Raw genomic sequence first — 23556 nt, forward strand, 5'->3', positions numbered from 1 at the left:
GCTTATTTTGCCCCACTATTGAGGTAAGGCCCTTCTAAGTACACCTCCCAGTGCCCAGTGGAAAATGGGGTTTTCCAGTTTGGCTGTTAGGAGCAGGCCCTGTTCTTGGTCATGTAATCTTGACTTGTGGTTCATTCCCTAGTGTTGGTGGTAGCCTCACACCGCATGCACTTCTCAATACTTAGCTGAATACTTGAGGGGGAAACTCTGCAGATCTCTGGAGTTGTTTCTCTGTGCTATTCTCTCCTCTTTAGGACTCTATCCTGCAAACACTAGATACCTTGGTCTCTCAGTTCCCTTAAATGAGGGAGCCCTCTAGGCTCTTGCTGGAGTTCCTCCTTCTTTTCCTGCATTCTGGAAACTCTCCCAAGGCACTAAGTTGGGGAAATTGTAAGGCTCACCCCATTGATTCCCATCTTTGTTACTTGATGTTCAGTATCTTGAAAATTGTTTAATTTTTTAAAGAAGATTTATTTATTCTCCCCCATGCCTCATTGTTTGAGGTCACTGTCTGCTCTCTGTGTCGATTTGCTGTGTGCTCTGTGTCTGCTCATCTTCTCTTTAGGAGGCATTGGGAGCTTAACCTGGGATCTCCCATGTGGGAGAGAGGTGTTAAACTGCTTGAGCCACCTCAGCTCCCTGGTTTGTTGTGTCTCTCATCTTTCCTCTTTGTGTCTCTTTGTTGCGTCCTCTTGTTGCATCAGGTCATCGCACCTGCCCATTGTGCAAGCTCGCCTTCTCCAGGAGGCACTGGAAACTGAACCTGGGATCTCCCATGTGGTAGGCAGAAGCCCAATCACTTGCGCCACATCTGTTTCCCATTATATATATATATATATATATATATATATATATTTTTTTTTTTTTTAAAGACTTATTTATTTATTTCTCTCCCCTTCCTCCCCCACCCCAGTTGTCTGTTCTCTGTGTCTATTTGCTGCGTCTTCTTTGTCCGCTTCTGTTGTTGTCAGCGGCACGGGAATCTGTGTTTCTTTTTGTTGCGTCATCTTGTTGTGTCAGCTCTCCATGTGTGTGGCACCATTCCTGGGCAGGCTGCACTTTCTTTTGCACTGGGCAGCTCTCCTTACGGGGCACACTCCTTGCGCGTGGGGCTCCCTACGTGGCAGGGCACTCCTTGCGTGCATCAGCACTGCACGTGGGCCAGCCCCACACGGGTCAAGGAGGCCTGGGGTTTGAACCATGGACCTCCCATGTGGTAGACGGACACCCTAACCACTGGGCCAATTCTGCCTCCCCTTAATATATTTTGTAAGGTTTTTGTTTTGTTTCAGGTAGGAATGTAAAGCCAGTTCCTTTTACCCCATCTTGGCTGGAAATACCAAGTCCTTCAGTGCCTTTTTGCTTTCTTCAATAATATGTTTACACCGGGAGGCTGGCAGTTCTGGCGGAGATTAGGTGGATCATGGGGTGGCCTGGAAGGAGAAGGGTTGTTTATATGAGAGGGGATGCAGCTCTGTGCCTGTAACTGGGTCTCTGTCATCCCTGATTGCACATCTTTCTGCACATCTGTCTGTCTGCATGTCTGAATGCATGTCCACTGGAGTCTGGGAAGCTGTCTGTGGCTGCCTGCCCAGGACAGTGTCCTTCCTGCTCAGGTGAAACTCCAAGCTGCTCAGACATCCTGCCAAATCTCAGGATGTCCCACGCCAGAGCCCATCAGGCCTGGGCTGGCCTGTGGACAGGCTGCAGCCGAGCCAAGCAGACCTCCGCCTTTTGTAGTTCCGGTTGGGAAGATGCGATGGGAGGTGGAATGGCTTTTCTGTTTTGAGTCTGTGCTGGGGCAGCTCTGGGGGCCCTCCCTCCCCTTCCCCTTCCCCAGCAGGTCCACAGGCCCCAGGCTGGCCCTTCTGTGGCTCCTGGACTGAGCTGGGGGGTCTTTCTGGGCAGAGCAAGGGTCTGGTTCGTGTTGTACACCCAGTGTAGCTCTTGGAGGAACATGGCCCAGTTCTGCATAGTGGATTTTTTTTTTTTTAAACCTAGGCATTTTGTCTCATCTATAGAATCTTTTTTTTTAAGATTTATTTATCTTTTCTCTCCCCTCCCCCCGGTTGTCTGTTCTCTGTGTCTATTTGCTGCGTCTTCTTCCACTTCTGTTGTTGTCAGCGGCACGGGAATCTGTGTTTCTTTTTGTTGCATCATCTTGTTGTGTCAACTCTCCGTGTGTGCGGCGCCATTCCTGGGCAGGCTGCACTTTCTTTCCCGCAGGGCAGCTCTCCTTACGGGGTGCACTCCTTGCGCGTGGGGCTCCCCTACGCGGGAACACCCCTGCGTGGCATGGCACTCCTTGCACGCATCAGCACTGCACATGGGCCAGCTCCACACGGGTCAAGGAGGCCTGGGGTTTGAACCGCGGACCTCCCATGTGGTAGGCGGACACCCTAACCACTGGGCCAAGTCCGCTTCCCTGCATAGTGGATTTTTCCAGAGGTCTCCAGGAAAGCCGAAGTTGTCATATTTTCAGGAGATCTGGCCTTTTCTAGAACTATCTCCTTTTTCTTTCTTGTTCCCTCACCTATGCCAGGGGGTGGACAAGGGTTGGCATTGCCCAGGCCACCTCCATATTGCCGAGCTCTTTCTGAGGCCTTTTCCCTAAGGGCAATCAGCGGCATGTAGAATGTCTGTCTTACACAGAGATGAAATTTCCCACGATGCCTGCAGTAGAAGAAAGTTCTGGTGGTGTTTTTTTTTAAAATGAAATTAAATTTGGTTCAGAACTCTACTTTTCAAGATGGGTCATCAGTTTAGAAGTTGTGCAGACTAAAAATAAGGGGAGGGGAATTTAACCCAGTTAAATATCTGCCTCCCTAATTCAGCTAGCTGGGAAATCTATGTAGCAGGGACATTTTCCCACAGGACCCTAAGGGGACGTGTCACGAGACGCTCACTGTAGCACTGTACATGTTGACGTGGAGCTGTGGCCGCCTGGGATCCCGTCGGTGGGAGAGTAGCTGGTAGAGTGCTGGACGCGTACCACAGAGTGCTGTGCGGCCCTGCCGCCCTGCCAGCGTGGGGCCAGGAGTCCACTGCCCCAGAAGTGCCCTTCGGGGCTCGGCTGATGTCCCGGCCTAAGGGGGTTACGATGCACTGTCCCTCCTTCCATTCATATCCTCCCTGACAGATGGCCCCTGCTTGAACTCTTCCTGTGCCGGGTAGCTCAGTATGACATGTTACGCTGTCATCTCCATGAGCTGGGAAGCTCAAATTGTGCCAGAATGACATCTCCGTGGAGATCATCAGGGCGAACCTGGTGTCTTAGCGTGTTTGTGTGTGTGTGGTGGTGGGTTGTTTGGAAAAAACATCATGTATTCGTTCATTCATTCATTCTTTAAAACAAATAATAATGGGACCACAGTCCCATGCTAGATTCTAGCAGGAAAGTTGTGCCTTCATGGTGCTTATAATCTAGTGTAGGAAACAGATATTAAACAAACTTGTCATCACAATTGATGATTCCATCAATGAAGGAAAATAAGAGCGTTTACACGATAGAGTGAAGGTAGGACCCAGTTTAAGGCTCATGGGGATGGAACCATGAAGAGCTCCCCAAAAAAGGAACCTGTACCTGAGACCTGAGAGCTGAGGAAGAATTAGGTGAAGAAGAGGAGGCGTGTGTTCCAGGTGGAGGAGGTCATGAGGTGGGAAAGAGCTTGGCACATTCGAGAAACTGCCCTGGCTGGCTGCAGCGAGGCTGTGAGCTGTGGGGAGAGGAGCCTGTGGGGTGAGGAGGCTGTGGGGGGAGAGGAGGCTGTGGTGGGAGAGGAGGCTGTGGTGGGAGAGGAGGCTGTGGGGAGACGAAGCTGTGGGGAGAGAAGGCTGTGGTGGGAGAGGAGGCTGTAGGGAGAGGAAGCTGTGGGGAGAGGAGGCTGTGGTGGGAGAGGAGGCTGGGGGAGAGGAGGCTGCGGGGGAAGAGGAGGCTGCGGGGGGAGAGGAGGCTGCGGGGGGAGAGGAGGCTGCGGGGGGAGAGGAGGCTGCGGGGGGAGAGGAGGCTGCGGGCGGAGGAGGCTATGTAGGGGGAGAGGAGGCTGGGGAGAGGCAGGGCTGGGAATGGACGTGTAGAACCTGCCTGCCTGATGGGGTGACCACATGTTTTATCATCCAACCGGAACACATTTCCAGTGGAAGGGGTGCTCCTAATAATAAAGTTGGGATAACAGGCCACCCAACTTGGAGGTCAAGGTAGAGTCTGGGTTTTATTTCCCGGGCGATGGAAAGCTGTTAGGGGTTTCGAGAAGTGGGAAATGTGATGGGGCTGGGCTTGCACCTGGGGGCTGAGGTACGGCCGGAGCGCTGAGAAGCTCCCACCACCCTTCCCATCCGCGTGGAGAAGCCTCGTGAGGAAGGCTTGAAACGTATAGGAAATGGGCGAGAGAGGCAGCGGGGAGCCCGGAGCGCTCTGTGGAGTCCAGTGGGCTGGGCAGGGACCGGCCACTCTTGCTGCCCAGCAACCCCCCAATGACCCCGTTTCTATCTTGCTTCCCGCCTGGTTTCCGAGACACCCCTTCCCCGCGAGTGGCCCTGCCCGGCTGGTAGGGAAGAAGGCGATGAGACTCTCCCATGGGCTCCACAGACGGGGGGGATGCCCGCTCCTACCCCAGCTGGACACGGGGTGGGAATCCCCTAGAAAAGCCTAACTCGATTTGATTGTCAATTTGATTCCACAAAGCAATAGTCTGAGACGAATGGTGAGAGGACATGCCCTGTTCTGGGACCCGTGACCTTCAGCGGGCTGGTTTCCCCCTCCGCAGGGCACTGGCTCCTGGCTCACCCAGTCAGTACGTTGTCCACCCCAAGCAGAGGCCACAGCTGCTCTGCAGGGGTCCCTCCACCACTACCCCCCACGCACCCACATCACCTCCATCCATCGACCCAGGTCCAGAGAACAAAACAGACTCCCACCTCCAGGGAGCTCGGAATGGACAAAAGTTCATGAAGGTGCAGTTTAGGAAGAAACCAAATTTCTAAAACTCCCCAGACAGAGTCTTTCTCTAGCTTGTATCCAGGCATTTTCCATCAGACCAAAAGGTTTCCAATGATAAGGACTGGATAAGGCATACACTGTACACTGTGCACCCAATAGCCACCCCTTTCCTTCCCTGCTAACAGAAAGTGATTAGTGCAGTTAGCCCTGGAGAAAGGTAGAGGGTATGGGATCTAGGAGGGTATGATATGTTGGGGTGGGCTTCTCTTCCCCCCAAAAAAGACAAAGCCTTATTCGTACAATTCCTTTTCTTCTTTCCCTCCCTTTTCCCTCCCTGGACTGAAGACTTGATGGTTGGTGGTGCAGCAGCCACTTTGTGATCAGAATGTAACAAGACAGGAGGCAAAGGAAATGGAGTAGAAAGATAGAAAGAGTCTGAGTTCTTGAAGTTGTTGAGCCGTTTCAGCCCTTGGTAACCTGCCTCTGACCTTTTATGTGAAGCAGATAACCTGTACTTGTTTAAGCTGCTGTTAACCAAAGTCTGGCTCTGACTCCCACCCCCATGGAACATCAGAATATCAGAGGTTTCTAGTTTGGGGAAATCCCACCCCACCCCCATTCTTTAGTTTTTTTATTAGAGAAGTTGTGGGTTTATAGAAAAACCATACAGAAAATACGAGTTCCCACATATAGTCCCCATTATCAACACCTTGCATTCGTGTGGTATATTTGTTAAAATTGATGAAAGAATATTATTATAATTGTACTATTAACTATAGTTCGTGGTTTACACCAAGGTTCACTGTGTTGGACAGCCCTATGGTTTTGAAAAAATTTTTATCCTAGTAACACAAACTCAATGTAAAATTTCCCCTTTTAACCACATTCAAATATATATTTCAGTGCTGCCAGTTATGTTCACAATATTGTGCTACCGCTACCACCACCCGATACCAAAACTTTTCCATCATCCTAAATAGGAACTATAGAGTTTCTTGGAGGAGGAATTGAATCACACAAAGAAGTTAGGGGCTCCCAAGACCATGAGTCCCAGCTTGGCCCCTTGCCCACAGCGAGAGCTGGGTAAATTAACCTCACGGGGTCTTGGTTTCCTCATCTGCAAAATGGCGGTAACACTAGCACTTTCCGTCCGGGTTGTTGCGAAGGAGACGAGCTAATGCGTGGAAATCACTGGACCTAATGTAGGCGTTCAATAAAAGGCAGCGCCCTTCCCTCCCTGGGAGCTGCACGGAACCACCCCGCTGAGCCTTGACCGTCAACGTGCACCCATGCTTCTCCTGCAAGTCACCCCCATTGCCCGGAGAGGACTTTGCTTTATGGAACCTAGAATTTTAAATTCAGTGTCAAATATAATTTGGCAATGGTAAGAATTAATTATGTGACCGCCCTTAGAAAAGCCGGCAGCTCAGCCCTCAGTGTGAAGTTGGTGTCTGCCCCCAAGGGAGGGGGCGGCTCCCACAGGGAGCCCACAGGGATGTGCTTTGTGGGTTCAGCGCCTTTCCCACCCTGGACCCCGGAAGCAGGGCTCCTGAGGGCAAAGGGAGTGACCAAAGGGTGGGGTCCAGGGTGGAGAAGAAAATGTTTCCAGATGCCCCCCTCCCCCCTCCCAGCTACAGCCGCCCCCAGCCTGTGCACACCTGTCAGCCGAGGACACTGCAAGTGGCTGGTGTCACTCCTTCGCCTTTAAGGGGAGGGAAGCATTTCCCCAACGGGTGGGGTGGGGGGTGAGAGGGAGAAGTGCTGGCTGGAAGGGAGGGAGGCCACATTTGTCTCGGTGACAAATCAAGGACAAAAGCCGAGCCTGAAGCCCTTGGGGGCGGGGGGGGGGGGGGGGGGGGGGTTGGGGGGGGGTTGCGCCCCCCTAAGGCTGGAGAAAACTCGCCGCCATCGGCAGGCTTGGGGGGCGCAGGGCACCTTTCGAGCCCACGGGGTGCGGAGGGCATGGGCGGCCCCTGCCCCTCCCCAGGCCTCCAGCCCCCCTCTCTGAGGAGTCTGGGTTTAATTTTCTGGTCAGTGAGAAAAGGAGGAGGAAGGGGCGAGTGGAAGTTCTCCTGTGGTCGGCTGGGGTCTGTCACTCAGCGCACAGCCTCGCTGTAAGCAGCCGGTGATTTATGGACACCGAGTGAACTCCTGCGGCAGAAACCAGCCTCGAGATCAGAGCGGCAGTAGGGCCCTTTTTTGGCAGGAGACAGGGCCTGCATTTTTCTCATTCATGCCAAACTGCTTTGCACGGCAATTAGCTCTGTCCTCATTTAGTCTCCAGTCCCAGAGGGTAATGAAAGTCATATATCATCTTCAAGACTGCTAATTATTGAGCTCGCTTACAGGTAGGCTTTGTAACTGTGAGAAGGGCCTGTCGCCCAATATTTATTACTCTTGCAATAAGTAAGCAAAGGGGGAGGGGCTGGGAGGTGGAGGGGAGAGGGTGGAGATGGCAGGGAGGGAAGGAAGGGGGTGGGGGGACAACTTTCTTGAAAGATGGCCCAACCCCAGCCCTGGGATCTCTGACATACCTTCTGCAAATGCGCTCATCAGAGGGGAAACATCTCTATTCCACGGAGCCATTTTTCATGCCGTGAGGAACCCGCGGGCAAGAGCCAGGAGGGGCAAGGACAGGCCCGTGGGGGGAGCTGCTGAGTCTGCTCTGCAGGGAGGGGGCAATGGGGAGGAGGGACCGGAAGAGAACAGGAACGGAAGAAAGAAGCCCATCTCCCCCCACCCAGAACAGAACGTTCCCCCCTCGCGCCTGGGCGTGCTGCTGGGGCCCGGGAGGGGTTGGTGCCATGCCCTGGGGTTGGAATTAGCCTCCTCTTGTCACTCCCAAGCGTAGGGTGTGTAAGGCTACTCCTCCTCTGGGCCCTCAGCCTTCACCTTGGCTTTCCTGCCACCAAGTGGACTTGACATCTGAGTTACAGTCTCATCATCTGCCCCGGAAGATTTCCATAGGTGTGGTTAGCTAAGAGGAAAGTCAGATCTGATTTCCACACACAAGATCTTTAAAAATATTATCTTTTAGAACAACTAGGCATAAACATTAGCCTGGTCACGGATGGTTATTTTTAAACAGGCGGCAATTAGAGCAAGCGCCAAGGAAATACGATTAGTTCAGTGCTGTTGATGACACATTCTTGTTGTTCAACCACTATTTATTGCGTGCTTGCTCAGGGAATTGCTGGGCCCTGCGCTGGGGGTGGGATCCAGCAGTGAATAAGATGGAAGAGGGCCTTGCCCTCATGGAGCTTGTAGTCCAGAAATCAGTCTCATTGACCGTGGTTTGCTTTCCACTCTTACTTAAAGAACAACAGCTCCAGAAGTGGACTTGGCCCAGTGGTTAGGGCGTCCGTCTACCACATGGGAGGTCCCCGGTTCAAACCCCGGGCCTCCTTGACCCGTGTGGAGCTGGCCCACGCGCAGTGCTGATGCGCACAAGGAGTGCCCTGCCACGCAGGGGTGTCCCCCACGTAGGGGAGCCCCACACACAAGGAGTGCACCCCATAAGGAGAGCTGCCCGGTGCGAAAGAAAGTGCAGCCTGCCCAGGAATGGTGCCGCCCACATGGAGAGCTGACACAACAAGATGAGGCAACAAAAAGAGACACAGATTCCTGTGCCGCTGACAACAACAGAAGTGGACAAAGAAGACGCAGCAAATAGACACAGAGAACAGACAACCGGGCTGGGCGGGAGGGGAGAGAAACAAATCTTTAAAAAAAAAAAAAAGAACAACAGCCGACAACTCCACCTGGTGTTATAAAGATAGCTAACATCTGTTTAGTGCTGTTTATGGTGTGTCATCACAGTGCTGAGAGCCCTGCCCTCGCAGTTCTCATTTAACCCTCACAGTCCCTCTGAAGTTGGTGTGGGTCCCACCTGTATTTTACCGACAGACTAAGTGACGTGTTCAAGGCCACACGGCTGGTTAGAATTTGAACCCGTCCAATCTGTTTCCATTCTCTAAACCATGACACCATATATTCCTCAGTTCATTCTGAATCATTTAAGTTTCTACCTATGACACCGGTGCACTGGTCCGTTTTGGCATTGCAAGTCCTCACGGGCAGATGGACTCGCTGACTGGGAGGGAGGGGATCAGGTTGACTTGCAAGTCCTGGCCACCAAGCACCTGCTGTGCGAAGTACTCCCTGGCCGTGGGAGGCCCTGAGTGCAGGGGCCAGCTCCTGCTGGCTTGAGAGCTGCTGTGCCCATGTCCTCCTCACTCTGTTCAGGGACATCATGCTGGAAACTTGAAATTGGCCGTGGTGGGAATATTTACATAGTGGAAAATGGCAAATATGACAAATTAGGCATTACCCCCCCCCCCGGAAAGCTGGTTATTAAACATTTTTATACGCCTACTGGGGAGGACCCAAGGAGAAGGGCGCAATAGCTCGTGGTAACTTCATGGCAATCCCTCTTCCTCGGCGGGAAGCACAGGGAGCACTAGAGAGGGAGTCCGCAGAGCTGAGCTCTAGACTTGACTTTGCCACTGAGGCGCTGAGGGATCTTGACTTGAGCTCTTGTCTCTTTGCATTGGGTGGGCTCAGGTGCCCTTATAGCCTTAAGATGAAATCTAAAACTACTTTTCAGAAACATAATAGAATTTAACTAGGCTTTTGTTCACAAATACAAGCCGGTTCCAGCAGAGGGAGTAGGTACTGGCGGGGGCTACGGGTGTGTGTGCAAAGTGCATGTTGTGTGAACTTCACCGGGCGGGGAAGTCATTGCCTCTGCTGCCTCCTCCTGCCTTCACTGCCTTTGGTGCCAGGCAGACTAAAGCTGGAAAGCCGCCTCTGCCTCTTCTCACCTGCGTGACCTCAGACAAGTTGCTTAGCTTCTCTGGGCCTCGTGTTCCTTCCCTAGAAATGAGCAGAATCAGCAGTGCCTATTCAGAGGTGTGGTGTGATGTTGATTGAATGAGACGATGCACCATGGATGCCGACACTGACTTGGCATGCAGCCAGTGCCCAGTGCCTGGTCAGAGTGGCAGCTTTCTTTTCCACACATTGTCCCTTTCTCTGGGGGGAAAGGATGCCCCACTCCCACCTCTCAGCCAGATCTTGTTTTTCATTGATGTTCCTGAAGCTCCTACCCCAGGAAGCGAGGTGTGACCCGGGGTCTCGTGCTGGCTGGGTGGAGGCTTCAGCCGAAGGTCCCTGGAAGGGTGCCAGGTGGGTCTGGGAGCCTCTCCAGCCTCCCCTCCCTGCAGCCGCCCGCCTGCCCTCTGCCCACGTGTGCTCCTTCAGGCCCTTGCAAGAGGGAGGGCTTGGTCTTCTCCTTGAGCTCCCAATGGTGACCATCTGGGGTGGCTGCCATCTCCCTCCTCCCAGGCTGCGTGGCCCTGGCCCTGGGAGATGATGGTTCCCTTCTAGCTCTCCTCGCCCTGCACCAGGCTTCATCCCCAAAGTCTCTGGACACGTACATGGGATATTCTCTTTTCAGCTGCCACTGTCCCTTGATCCTGGGGGACAGGTTGATACGGCCTCTTGGATGCACCTCCCCACCCCACATCCTCTCTCCAGACCCTCTTCAGCCCACCCTACAATCCATCCCTCCCTCCTCTCTTTCCTCTTTCCTTTCTCAGTTTCCCCTTCCTTTTACCTCTTCTGTCATCCCTACCTACCAAGGTTGGCCTTTATCGTGTTTCCTGGACCTTTAACGTAAGGCTTCCTGGGAGCAGGTTGAACGAACCAAGCCTTGAGCAGGGCAGGGATGAGTGGAACCAGGAGCTCCAACAGAATCAGGTCTCAAGTCGCCCTCCCCAGGCCCTGCTGCAGTGGGCGCTGAAGGCGTTCTCCCTGCCCCGCCTGTCCTCACGGCAGGGCACACCTGCCAGAGCGGTGGTTCCTATTCAGGCCCATGGAAGACAAAGGATCTCTATCCCTGGGTGGAGTTGAAAGATTCTGAGGAAGGAAGGACTCCAGTGGTCCAGTCGTGGGACATGAGCTCATCTTCAGGCCAGAGGATCTGGTACTAGGGCTGGCTAACTACTGCATGGTCAGATAAAGTGCTGTCCAGAAAGGGAAGTGCTCTGCTGAGCAAGGAAAACGGTAACTCCAGTTCCAAGGGAGGCAGACAGCGCCAACATTACAGCACTAGCACACAAAGCCATGTGGGGCCCCGGGTTCAATCACAGATGGCCTTGCCCCATCAGGGATTTATCTCAACTGAGCCAAGGTCATATTTGGAGCAAGAGGATAATGTTGTGTGTGCGCATGTATGAACCAGAAGTATTTATTGCAGAAATTTGACCAAGGTTTCGACCGGTTGGTCCCAGTTGAGGTTGGGCCAGGACCCTCTGCTCAGGTGTGGGCAGGTAAGACCGGGAAAGAGTAGAGGGAGTGTGTCTGGGGCTCAGCTGTGAGATGACGTTGGGGCAGGGCTGCAGGCAGGGCCTGTGCTGTCCGCCTACGTGTTGAAGGCTTTCACCACAACATCCTCTGTCACCATGGAGAGCCTCTTGTGCCATCAGTTCCCAAACAGTGGCACCAACAAATCATCTAGCGACAAATGTCTTCCTCCCAAAGGACCCAGTGGACTTAGCCAGCAGCTGAATCTTCCCTTCCCTCTCATGGGCCTGCCCCCACTTGCCAGCCACAAGGACATCATTGACCCTCACTGACCACCTGGCCCTTGGCCTGCAGAGCTCCAGCCTGCTCCGCAAACCCCAGCAGCTGGGTGGATGACTTGAGACCTATGATCACACAGGAAATGTGCCCAGAGGAAATTGGGGTTAGGATAAAGGGGAAATTCATCCAAATTTTGAACTCATCGGTGGGAATCTAAATGGGAGTCATGGAACAAAAAGTATTTTCCCCTAAACTTTGCAGCAAGTGTGGTTTTCCCCTTCCCAGGCATCTGTATCTCTTAGGTGATTTGGCTGAGCAAGGGTACAGCAGGGACTGAGCTCTTGGCTGAGAGGGCTGGGCCAGTCTGGTCTGCAGTTGTCGCCACCTGTTCCCCAGCTCTCCTCGAGCTGGTCTGCCTCTCTTTTGAGTTTCTACAAGGAGGACTGAGGGGTGAATAGATGGTCCCAGGGCTCTGAAAAGGGGGCCTGAGGGGTGGGCTGGAGAGATGACTCTTCCCTATGAATGCAACTCCCATAATCCTCTTGTACCTCCTGCTACCTGTGGACCAGAGCAGAATTCCAAGGTCAGGAAGGGTGGGAGCAAGGACAGTTTATGTTAGGGGAAAGGCCTAGGGATAAAACTTGGTAGCAAGGGGGCCACGCTGGGGAAGGGGGCCCATGTACAATAGGAGCACAGCTGAGTCGCCGGTGGATAACAGCCCTGAGACCTGTCCCCTGCCCCCAGGCCTCAGGGATCCCCTGGCCAGTTTGTGCCTAGTGTTCCAGTTACAATTGCTGCATAACAAGCCACTCAGAACCATCGTATTATGCTCACGGAGTCAGTGGGTCCGGAATCCGGGTTGGTCAAGGTGAGGATGGCTGTGTCTCACCTGTGACCTCACCTGGCCAACCCAAAGGCTGGGGTTCTTGGTGGTGAGGACTGGAATCCTCTGGCAAAGTCTTTATTCAAACATTTGGAGTTGATGCTCGCTGACAGCTAGGACCCTAGCGGGCACCTCCAAGGGCCTTCTCACATGTGGGCTAGTTTGGGCTTCCTCAGAGCACGGCAGCTGGGTTCAAAGAACACGAGTCCCACGAGAGCCCACAGAATCTGCACAGCCTGCCTAATCTGGCTTTGGAACTCACACAGTGTCACTTCGGCCACATTTTATTTGTGGAGGCAGTCACAAGCTGGTCCAGATTCAACGGGAGGGGAGTTAGACTCTTCTGCTCCGTGGGGAGAGGCAAGGTCGCGCTGTAAGAAGAGCACGGAGAATGGAGAGATTGTTGCAGCTCCTGTGGAAAATCCAATCAACCACCGCTTTGGAAAATCCACTTGCCATAGCCACCAGCTTAAGAAGGTGAGGAGGCCCAGTGGTCAAAAGGGAGCATCACACCCACTTCACAGAGAGAGCCACTAAGGCTGTAAAAGTCACTTACTAAGAGCCCAGTGTTAATTCGATGTAGGGAATCTTTCTATAGTATCTCTGGGAGGTGATCGTTCAGCCTCTGCTTGAATCCCTGAAGTGATGTAGAGTTTGCTACCTTACAAAGGAGCCCATTCCATTGTTGCACAGTTGGAATGGTCAGATAATTCTTAGATTGTAATAAAATCTACTTCCCCACAGGGTCCTCTCATGGGCTCTATTTCTGCCCCTGGTGAATGAGGACTGGATACATTGGAAGGAAACTAACACTCTCGAATGCCAACTATGTGCCTGGGGCTTTCACAGCCATTTCATGGGGAATGAGCATGTGCCAACCCTCCAGTTGCCAAAGAGATAATCCTCGATGGAAACATCAATTCTCAGTCCCTAGGTTTTTCCACTGTTCCTCAAATGACCTGGTTTCCTGATTGCTCATCACTTTTGCCTATGTTCTAGTTTCTCTAAATTCTTCCTAAAAACAACATTTCACTAACATGGCTTATTTTTCTTAAAGCAGCCACATCACACAAGGTTGGCTCATTTAAGCTTACAGTCCACTAAAAACTCCCAATCATTTTTCACTTAACTGCTGCTACACCTGGCCTCCCCCATCCCATATTTGTTCTAAAATCTCATCAGACCAGAACTAGATTAAGGATGATTACCCAGGGGCCATTCTTGGTCCTAAAGGGACTTCTGAGACCAAAAAGATGTCTGAAGAGGGGACCTGCGGCCGTGTCTGAAGCAGACAAAGGGTCAGCTTGGGCCCCGGCTGCCTCCTGGGCAGCTGGGGTCGGCCGAGTGCCTGCATTCAGAGGCTGGGAGGACCACCACTCATCCAATGCCTGTCTCCTTGACAGGGGGTGGAACAAGCCATGGGGCTGGGGAAGTGCTCTTCCTGACAGACTCAAAAAATACAAGTCACTTGTGTCCCCCTCACTTTATCACTTTGTAGTCCTACATCTTGGGGCACCAAATGACTGCTCTAAGATGTAAGCAGACGTCACCACCTCCTGACTCCTAATGCCCAGCATTCGTGTAGATAGGCACACTTTGGAGATATGGTGGGTTTGGTTCCACACGACTGAAATAAAGCAAATATTGCAAGAACAACAACAAAAATTCATGCAGAAGCTATTCAGACTCCCCTCCCTAGCATAAGGGGATGAGGTCTCAGAGAGGACTGGTGGGAAGGAGGATCAGAAAAGACTCCTCCGTGTTCTGTGTTCAGAGTGTTCTTATTCACATATATGCATAAAAAGATTATTGATTTTAGATGCATCCTCTTAAACTGATGGGTGCTGCCCCTGACCCAGTATGAGTACAATGCTCATCAGAACTTCTGGGTTGCCAGTGACAGAAATCTAGCTAAACCAAACTTAAGCAATAAAGGGAATGCTCACCTGCTGGGAAGGGCAAGAGTAGAACTGACTTAAGACTTGACTGGGCCAGGGGACCAGAAGAAGTCATCATACTCATCACAATGGGTTCCACTGCTCTACTTGGCCCTGTTTACTCCTATAGTGTATTGGTTTCCTTCTGGCCACAGCAGCCAAGGTGCTGGAAGCTCTGGAGTCTTATGATTCTCAATGCAAAGCTCTCAAACCTTATGGTTCTCAGTGCAAAGGGAATGAAGAACATCTCTCTTTAGGATCAATAGAGAAAATCCCAGGGAAGAACTTTGATTGGCCAGACATGGGTCACATGCCCATCCCTGGGCCAATCCCTATAGGCAGGGACATGGGATATAATGATTGGTCAGACCTGGGTCATATGTCTTTCCCAGTGGCCATCTATCTAAGGCCAGGAAACAATACAACCAGGTCTCAAGAGATAGGAACTGGGAAGTCGGGAGTTAAGACTATGCTATGCTGTCTTCTCCTGGGTCTACTTGTTACCTCATTCCTGCTTTTTGCCCACCTCCTCTTTCTCCTGCTTCCCTTTGCAGGAAAACGTTTTGTCCTCTTTTACCAACTCCCCTCCCCCTTTATCCTCAGCATATATGTGACTCCAAATGGTGGCCTTCACCCCAAACACTACATGACTTTCAAGTGCCCTACACTATCTGTGACTGAGTTCAAATTTTCAAGGAAGAGAGAAGCTGATTGGACCAATCAGCTGTGGCAAGGTGTGGGGTTATAAAATACTGACATGGTTTCCGAGGCCCTCCCCTTAAGGAGGCCTAGTAGGAGCAGTTCCTTAGAGAAGGGGGCTGTGGGTGGGGCAGACATTTCAGAACAAGACATCATCCTAGTCCAAGGTAACCCAGAGAACTATGAAGCATGGTACCTTCCCTGTCCTCAAATAGCTTAAAGTCTAGCCGGGCAGACAAGATGCTCATTTGCACCAGGGGTCATAAGCTGTCAGAGGAGGGCAAGGTCAAAGTGGGCCAGGACAAGCTTCCTGGAGGTGGTGGGGCCTCTGCAGGTAGACAAAAAGGAAAGGATGAGACACTCTAGAGCATGGAGCAGACATTGCGTCAGTGCATGCTTTTTACCCACACCTAAGCAGGCTCTCCTGAACCAATATGCAAATACATTGGAAATGTTGTGTCTGTTGTTTAGCCTTTTCCCAGACCGCAAGCATTGGCTCCTCTTCTCCTTCCCCAGGTTCTGACCAGACTCCTCATTACACGCTCCATCTCTGGATGACCACTGAGTAGCCCTTCCTTTCCTCTGCTCACTATTTCTGGGTGTGTGTGTGGGGGGATGGGGAGTAGGGATAGGGAATTTTTCATGACATTTTAGAAAGTCAAGGAATTTTTTCTGTACCCAACAGCCAAGAATGAGGGAGAAATTCTCCAAGAATAAAAGCAGGAAAAAGAACCCTTTGTACTTGGGGAATGTAAGAGACACAAGGTAGGGACTGCTAGTCCCACTTTGTGGCTGAAGATATAGGGGACCAAGAAGTTTCAGGCTTGTCCAGGTCTCCTAAGTGGGGCTAGAATCCTGGCTTCTGCCCGCCAGCCCAGGGCTCTGCCAGCCCAGCGGGCCTGGCAGGGATTGGCTGGGGGTTGGAGGAATGGGCCTGTTCACAAAATGGGACTGGAGGCTCAGCCTCGGAAAGTGTGGCCAGAATAAGATTCTCTCAGCAGCCCGAAGGATCCAGAGAGCGGCTAAGAGGACACCAGCATCTCCTCAGGGAGCAGGGCAGAGGTCCATCCAATATGCTTTATCTGGGCAGATTTCATTTCCCGATGGAGGAAAAGGAAGAGATCTTTGTGTTTCTCTGCTGTTTTTTCCCTTGCGGTCAGACCAGAAATCAGATCCCGTCAGATAAGTCCAGCTGGAAAGAAAGAGGCAGAGGCGGAGCCTGGGACACAAAGTAAAGTGTGTCTTGCCAGAGCCACAGGAAGCCACCCAGAGGCCCCTCCGTGTGGGGGAAGGGGGCTCCCTGCGGGCCTCACTTTCCCCAATGCTTCGTCTGAGACTTTTCATATTTCCAAATGAGGAAATAGACTTTTGATATTTCCAAATGAGGTTTTACATACAGTGATCATCATGATGATGAGGATTTGCCGCAGTTAAGTGTCAGATTGTAAACAAACTTAAGGTCCCCCACTGCTCACTCTGATCTCGCACCTCTCGGTTGCGTCCCAGGCTGCCCCACAAGGGGAAGTGACCCACTCGCTTGACCTCCGAGAGGCCCCGAGGCCGTCGCTGGAGGGCAGGGGGTAGAGAGCAGGGGAGGAGAGGTAGGGGAGCTGAGGAGAGAGGAGAGGAGAAAGGGAGGGGAGAGAAGCCGCCGAGGGAGGGGGGGCGGGGAGGCCGCAGAGGAGGACGGACTGAAAACCTGAGAGGAAGAGGAGGGAGAAGGGGCGAGGGCGAGCGGAGGGAGAGGGAAAGGTGACCGCGGGTGTCAGCGAGGGGCCAATTGTCAAGGTTCTATCTGCGCGATGATTGATGGGAGCCTGGGTTTTTCTGTCAGCCTGTCACGGCGCAGGAATGTTTAATGTTCTCATTATTGGTTACGCTGTTGTGTATATTTCTCTGTCAGCACCGCGGACCCAGCTGAACTGGCAGAGCACTTCAAAGGCCTGCGGGTCATTCATCATCCCCATGACGCTCCGGCAAATGCTCAGCTTCAGCTCCGCGGCAGGGATTTGTTATGACTTGCAAGAGGGCTGACAGACAGGGCCGGGCGGCGCGCGGGCGCGCGGGGGCAGCCAGCCCTTTCTGTCGCTCTGGGCAAACAGCGGCGCCCCCAGCGCCCTGACAGGGGCGGCTCGAGGGGGCGGGCGGGGCTGACGAGCCGGGGAGGGGGCGACCCCCCGGGGGGCTCCGGGAGAGCTGCGGGGCGGCAGGGGTGCGCCCGGCTGCCGGCCCAGGGCACCCCAAACTTTCCCGCAAGCCCAACCCTCTCCCTCCAGACCCGCTTCCTCCTCCGAAACTTGCTCTGAAAACCCAGAGGTTGGGGGAGAAAGAGAAACTTGCAACCTTCCAAGCGCCCGGGGAGGGGCGGGCCGGGGGGGAGGGGAGAGAAGGAGAATATCGGAGCTTTGTTTCCTTTCCCAGGCCGTGACATGATTAATCGTTTTCTTCTGATCTAATTTTGGAACATGAAAAACAGCACATTTGTCTTGAAGAAAAATGATGTGCCGAACTGCGCAGATGGAAATTTCGAGCAATGAGAAAGATTAAAGTGAAACCCCACTCCTTAGACCTAATCATGAGTTGTAGATTATTCTGTCGGCCCAGCCAGATGGTAGCTCTGATTCCACGGCCCCTTCTTATATTAATGAATACTAGACTGTTATATTTGACTTAGGTAAGTGAAATGTCTATCAGAGCTAATGGACTGCCAGCCAGCATAACACATGTTGGACCGCTAAGGGTCCTTGCTGCATTTTTCATGTTTTATACTAATGTAGAACATTTTGTTTCCTACTGTTTTTCATCATTGTCACTGTTTGCTAAATATTTTCACATGGAAGGGGGCGGGGGGGAGGAGACAAAGTCAGGAGGAAAAAGACCCCCCTCCCTTCCAAACTTGTGTCCAAAGCTAATTTCCTCCCGTTGGGCCTGACTATAACTCCACAAGTAAAACGGTCACCCCGAGCTATGCGTCCGGGAACTCAATAGCAACATGATTAAGTTCCTAGTCAACAAGACTACTCTAGACTGTATGTTAACAAACCTAATTATCCCCCCGCCGTGATAAATTGGACCTGGCCCTTGCTGCCCATCTTGGGGGGCATGTCTGGAAGAGCAGCTCGACACTTTTGTCCAGGGTAGAGTGGCCCCGGGGAGGCGTCCCAGACGTCCCAGACTCGGCTGTTCTACTCACACACCGTCTTCCCTGGCCCAGTGGGCAGCTGCCAGCAAGCGTTTCAGAACCAAAGGTGAAAGGCATGAGCGACAGGGCAATTGGCTTTCCTGGGTGAGGCTGGAAGGGCGGTGGCTGCTGAGACACTGGTCTCACTGTGTTTGGAGCAGCATAGGGACACCTGAAGAGGAGAACGTGGTGTTTGTAGCTCACTGGTTCCATGCAGGCTTGGGAGCCTGGTAGCTCACGCCCTCTGGGGCCCAGGGGTGGGGGCTCTGACATACCCCCTTCCTCCTGACTGCCCCTTCCTCAGACTCCTTGCCTGTACCCTGGCGAGCCCCCACTGAGCTTGCTCAAAGGACAATCCTGAGTTACTCTGTGAAGGACACAACCTGGGAGATGGCATCCTGGAAAGAACAAGTCCTGGAGATGCGCTTTGAACGCTACTTGGGACAGGACAGTGCAGGAACTTGAGGGTCATCTTCCAGGGGCAAGGTCTTGAGGGCTAATATGGAAAGAAATCCACAGAGAGGAGACGCAGACACGAAAACACATGGCACCGCGACAGGAGGAGGAGAGAGTGAGCTATGAACAGGGTAGCCAGCGCACGTACTCACCGGAAAAATTCTTCTTTCCCCAAATCCTCCTTCAGCTTATTTTAGCCATAGGAAAATGAAGAACAAACCTACAAGAGGCATCTGACCAGGAAGCAGAGAGGTTGGAAATTCAGGTTGGGGGTCGGGCTGGGTCACTTGTCAGGCTGCTCAGCAGATGGCTGCCCCTGGCTGGGTGGCAGCTGAAAGTCGGGCCCTAAACCCTCCAAGGAGTTTCACAGGGCTTGTCTGTGCAGGGAAGCATCTCAGGCGCCCTACCTGGGGACTTCACAACCCTAAAAGTAGGAAGGGATCAAGGCCAGGTGAGTCTCGCCCTGACCCCTAAAAAGAAATTTCTGAGGATTAACCCCTCCTTGCTCTCTGGAAAGCTTCCAGCATGGGGGAGCAGGAGCCTGGGGGATGACTGGGCCTAGTGTGTGTGATCTCCCCACTTTATCCCTAGGAGCAAGCATCAATTGTCCTATGACCTGATTTGATGAAAATAAAGTGTGTGAGCTGGGCAGTGGGAGTTTGGATGGGGTCAGGGTAGAATTTGGACACAGTGAGGGTGGCCTGATTTGACCTTGAGTCTTAGACATTTGGGAGACAGTCAGTGGATCAACAGACATTTCTCCAAGGTCACTGCACATTCTGCCCTGTGTAGCCTACTCTCTTTTCAGGGGTGGGGGTAGGGTGGGGGAGGGGGTGGATTGCTCCAGATTGGGTTCTCTAGAAGCAGACACCTGAGCCAGAGTTTGGGGTTAGAGTTGCCATATGAAATATAAGACGCCCTTTTAAATTTGAATTTCAGATAAACAACAAATAGTTTTTTAGTATAAATTGTCCCAAATATTGCATTTAATTGAGTGTCCTGGATTTTTATGTGCTAAATCTGGCAACCCTGTTTGGGGTGCAAGAAAAGAAGGGAGGTGTGTGAAATGTATGTGCAAGTCTGTCCCATCACACCCTCTTCTTTTTTTTTTTTTAGATTTTTCTTTTTTCTTTTTATTTCTCTCCCCTTCCCCCTACATAGTCTGCTCTCTGTGTCCATTTGCTGTGTGTTCTTCTGCATCCACTTGCATTATCTGGTGGCACTGGGAAACCACATCTCTTTTTTGTTGTATCACCTTGCTGCGTCAGCTCTCCATGTGTGCAGTGCCACTCCTGGGCTGGCTGTGCTTTTTTCCTGTGGGGCGGCTCTCCTTGCAGGGTGCACTCCTTGTACATGGGGCTCCCCTATGTGGGGATGCCCCTGCATGGCAGGGCACTCCTTGCATGCCACAGCACTGTGGGTGGGGCAGTTTACCACACGGGTCAGGAGGCCCTGGGGATCGAACCCTGGACCTCCATAGGGTAGGCGGATACTCTATCATTTGAGCAAAGTCTGCTTCCCCCTTCTCTTTATAATTATTTTTCTTTTTCTTTTCACGCATCCAAGAAATATGGATCAAGACCCTACTATGTGGCAGGCCTTGTTCTAGTCTCTGGGGATTCAGCAAAGTACAAAACAGACAAATCTCCTGCCTTCTCGGAGCTGACATTTTGGTGGCTTTATCTGTGGGTGTATTGGTGAGGCTTCTCACAGTAAGAAACGGAAACTCAGGCTAGCTCTAGAAATGGGGGTTATTGTAAGGTGGTGGGAATGAGGAAGGCAGAAAGCCCAGGGGGACCCAGGGACGACTGCACGGTTCAGCCTCTCTAAGCTTCTGTAATACTTATCTGGCTCATTCATGGTCCCTCACAGCCAATGCTGTTTAAATTTAAAAAAAAAAAATTGAGGTATGATATTTGCACAGAGAAGTTCACATATCATAAGGGTACAGCTCGATGAATATTCACAAACTGTAACCCACACCAAGACCAAGAAACAGAACATTCAAATTTCTTTGCTTAATTTTTAATTTAAATTCCCACTCCAATCCCCCCTGTATTTACTATGACATTATGATTTCTAATTTCACTGAGTCCATTTTATTTAGCAGTTTTATGGAGGTAAAACTTATATACCATAAATCACCTATTGTAATTGAACAATTGAATGATTTTTAGTAAATTTTTAAAGTTGTGAAACCATCACCACAATCAAGTTGGCGAACATTTCCAGCATGCTCCCAAGTTCGCTTGCCCCAGGCAATCGGGGTTTATATTTAGGCCTGCAATCAATTTGTTGTTGTTTTTTTTTAAATAACTTTATTGAGTCATAATTTGCACACCATAAAGGCCTCTCTTTTGAAGTGTACAACACAGAGGATGTAACATATTCATAAAATTGTGCATTGATCACCTCTAATTCTTGAACATTTTCATCACCAGAATGAAGCTTATAACCATTACTAGTCACTCCCCATTCACCTTCCCTCCAGCCCTTGGCAACCACAAATCTATTTTCTGTCTCTATTTTCCTTTTCTGGATGTTTCATGTCAATGGAATCATGCAGTATGTGGGCCTTGGTGACTGGCTTCTTTCACTTGGCATCATGTTTTCAAGGTTCATCCATGTTGCAGTATGTATCAGTATTTTATTCCTTCTCATGACCAAATAATATTCCATTGTATAGAAACACTACATTTTGTTTATCCATCATCAATTGATGAGCATTTGGGTTGTCTCCAATTTGGAGTTATTATGAATAATATTGCTTATGAACATTCATGCACAGCTTTTTGTGCAGATATAAGTTTTCAATGCTCTTGGGTATATACCTAGGAGTAGATTGCTGGGTCATATGGTAACTCTATGTTGTATTTATTTATTGACCTGTAATCCATTTTGAGTTCATTTTTGTATAAGATGTGAGGTAAGAGTCTAGGTTCATTTTTTGATATGTATATCTGTCCCAACACAATTTTATTTTAATCATTAATTAATGTTCTCTTATCAAATGCTTTTTCTGCATCTGTTGAAATAATCATATGGTTCTTGTTCTTTATTCTTTTAATATGGTATACTACATTATTTTTAAATGTTAAACCAACTTTGCATTCCTGTAAAAAATACCACTTAGTCATGGTACATAATCCTTCTTATATGTTGTTGAATTTGGTTTGCTAATCTTTTGTTAAAGCTTCTTAAATCTATGTTCATGAGTGATATTGGTTCTTAGTTTTCTTTTTTGTGATATCTTTGTCTGGCTTTGGTATCTGGATAAATCTAGTTTCACAGAAAATAAGTTAGGAAATATTTTCTCTTCTAGTTCCTGAGTTTGTGAAGGTTTGGTATTATTTCTTCTTTAAATATTTGACATTTGATTAACCAGCAAAACTATCTGGACCTCGGCTATTCTTTGTGGGAAGATTTTTAATTACTATTTCAATTTCATTATTTATTATGGGACTCTTCAGATTTTCTATTCTTTTTGAAAAGTCTTGGAAATTTATGTCTTTCTAGGAATTTGCCCATTTCATCTAAGTTGTCTGACTTGGTGGCATAAACTTCTTTACATATTCTCTTATAATTCTTTTCATTTTTATAGTGTCAGAAATGATGTCCTCTATTTCATTCCTGATTTTAGTAATTTGCATCTTCTTTCTTATTTTCTAGGTCAAAAGGGTTTGTCAATTTAGTTGATTTTCTCAGAAAACCAACTTAAAAAGAAATTATTTATTTATTTCTCCCCACCCTGCTCCTTGTCTGCTCTCTGTGTCCATTTGCTGTGAGTGCTGTGTCTGCTTGTCTTCTCTTTAGGTGGCCCCAGGAACCAATCCTGGGAGCTTCTGCAGTGGGAGAGAGGTGCTCCACCTCAGCTCCCTGGTCTGCTGTGTCTCTTATTGTCTCTCCCCTGTGTCTCTTTTTGTTATGTCATCTTGCTGCTCCAGCTCACTGCGCAGGCCAGCTCGCCGTACGAGCCAGCACTCCGCATGGGCCAGCACTCCGCATGGACCAGCTTGCCATGTGGTCCAGCTTGCCATGTGGTCCAGCTTGCCTTCACCAGGAGGCCCCAGGAACTGAACCCTGGACCTCCCATATGGTAGATGGAGCCCAACCACTTGAGCCACATCCGCCTCCCCAGAAAACCAACTTTTTTTTTAAAGATTTATTTTTATTTATTTCTCTTCCCCCTAAACCCCTGTTGTCTGCTCTGTGTCCAATCGCTGTGTGTTCTTCTGTGTCCATCTGCATTTTTGTCAGGTAGCACAGGGAATCTGTGTCTCTTTTTGTTGTGTCATCTTGTTGCGTCAGCTCTCCTTGTGTATGGCGCCACTCCTGGGCAGGATGAGCTTTTTTCATGGGGGGCGGCTCTCCTTGTGGGGCACACTCCTTGTGTGCCCCTTGGGCTCCTATACACGGGGAACACCTCTGAGTGGCACAGCACTCCTTGCGCGCAGCAGCACTGTGTGTGGGCCAGCTCGCCACACGGGCCAGGAGGCCCTAGGTATCGAATCCTGGACCTCCTATATGGTAGGAGGACACTCTATCAGTTGAGCCACATCTGCTTCACCATTTCTTTTCTCTATTGTTTCTCTGCTTTCTATTTCATTAATTTCTGCTCTAAGGGTGTGATTTAAAATTTCCAAATATTCGGGGTTTCCTCAGATTTCTTTCTGTGTGGATCTCTAGTAAATTTCTGTAGTGTTCAGAAATCATATCTTGTATGATGTCAATCTTTTCAAAGTTATTTAGACTCATTTTAGGGCCCAGCATTTGGTTTGTTCTGGAGAATGTTCTATGTGCTCTTGGAAAGAATGTTTATTCTGCAGCCTTTGGATAGAATGTTATATAAATGTCAATTTGGTCACGTGGTTGAGAG

The sequence above is a fragment of the Dasypus novemcinctus genome, chromosome 6 (genome assembly GCF_030445035.2).
Source record: "Dasypus novemcinctus isolate mDasNov1 chromosome 6, mDasNov1.1.hap2, whole genome shotgun sequence".
NCBI lineage: Eukaryota > Metazoa > Chordata > Mammalia > Cingulata > Dasypodidae > Dasypus > Dasypus novemcinctus.